The 1369-nt window shown below is 52.7% G+C and overlaps 1 non-coding gene across 1 annotated transcript; it reads right to left on the minus strand.

The window, feature by feature from the left end:
• Positions 1-564: 564 nt before the first annotated feature.
• On the minus strand, positions 565-755 carry LOC132207259 (U2 spliceosomal RNA). The gene has a single exon (XR_009443388.1). It is a non-coding gene; the product is annotated as a U2 spliceosomal RNA (small nuclear RNA).
• Positions 756-1369: the final 614 nt, after the last annotated feature.

Genomic DNA, 1369 nt, shown 5'->3' on the forward strand with positions numbered 1-1369 from the left:
CGCAACTGGGAACATCGGGCTGCGGGTCCTGCTGTTCCTGACATGAAGCTTCGGTGCTCCAAGTCGCCCGGAGCCGTGGTGCGGACCGACCCTCCAGATACCCGGCGTTGGAGGGCTGATTGTTGGCAGGGCGCACCCGACATCCACGGCTTTCGGGCAGGCGGCCTGCTCCTCTCCTTCTTCTCCCTGGTGACCTTGATCCTCCTCCTTTGATGGCCCTCCCTCTGAGAATCCTCTTCTTGGGAGGAGCTTCTGTAGACGTCCTGCAGCTGCCTCCTCCTCTGTTGCGTTGTCGCGGTGCGAAGGCTTGACGGGGCTTTCTTTTCCTGGTATTTGCTGTGACGGTTTTCCACCGCCCTGACTCGGTGGTGGCCTCCTCCTCCACCAGAATGAGCGGCGTGGACATAGCCAGTAGGAATAGAAGCTGCTGCAGGACGGCTGACCGCGCTCTCTTTCCGACTGGGGGGGGGGGGGGGAAACGTACGTATCAATTAGTCTGAGAGGAGCACTCCTGGATGTGATATGTATACCTGAAGATAACATTCTGTTTTTAGACTTGCAAATGAGGGGTGCACCGTTCCTGGAAGTACTGCAATACCAGGTCGATGCGTGGAGTGGACGGAGCAAGCCCCTATTCCATCTCCTTGCTCCAAAAATCAATTTAATATATGGTCCCCAGATAAGGGACGTATCAGATATTAAACTGATAAGAACAGATACTACACTTGATCTTAGCCAAAAGGCCGAGAAGCGATAACTACAACACCGCGGACTGCGTCAAGTCCTGTTTGTCCTCCGTCTTTTCAACCAGCTTGATTATTTTCAAAGACTTGTACTTCACTGCTGACAGTTCACTATTCCCGCAGTCCTTCCGGGATTTCTAACTACAGCCAAGATCGCTTAACAGCAGTTGCTTCCCGGCCCCCCCACCGCCGTTGTCAGTAAATCACTGCTTCATAGTCATGTAGATCATTGGTATTTCACCAATCAGATGGAACAGCACTGAGCCAACGTCACTTATCACGTGTCTGGCAGGGCGTCTGTGATAAGGCAGCAACCAACTGTGCACAGCTGCACGCATAGAATGAGACATTCAATCAAAGAGCCAGTTCTGACAAAGGGTCACTGGACCCGAAACGTTCATTGTTTTTTTCCTTCACGGATGCCGCCCCTGCTTCTGATGAGAATATTTGGAAGACGCATGGATGCTCACAATCTGCGTCCTATGGCCTTTGGGTCGCCCCAGTCGGCCGAGTGTGTGTACCTGATACTTTGTTACCTATGTTTGTGGACTGTCTGCATTCTGACACCCACCTTGGCAAGGAGGGAATCAGTGGTATTATGCTCCGTACCTGGTGTCACCCAAGAC

Source organism: Stegostoma tigrinum, chromosome 2 (genome assembly GCF_030684315.1).
Source record: "Stegostoma tigrinum isolate sSteTig4 chromosome 2, sSteTig4.hap1, whole genome shotgun sequence".
Classification (NCBI taxonomy): domain Eukaryota; kingdom Metazoa; phylum Chordata; class Chondrichthyes; order Orectolobiformes; family Stegostomatidae; genus Stegostoma; species Stegostoma tigrinum.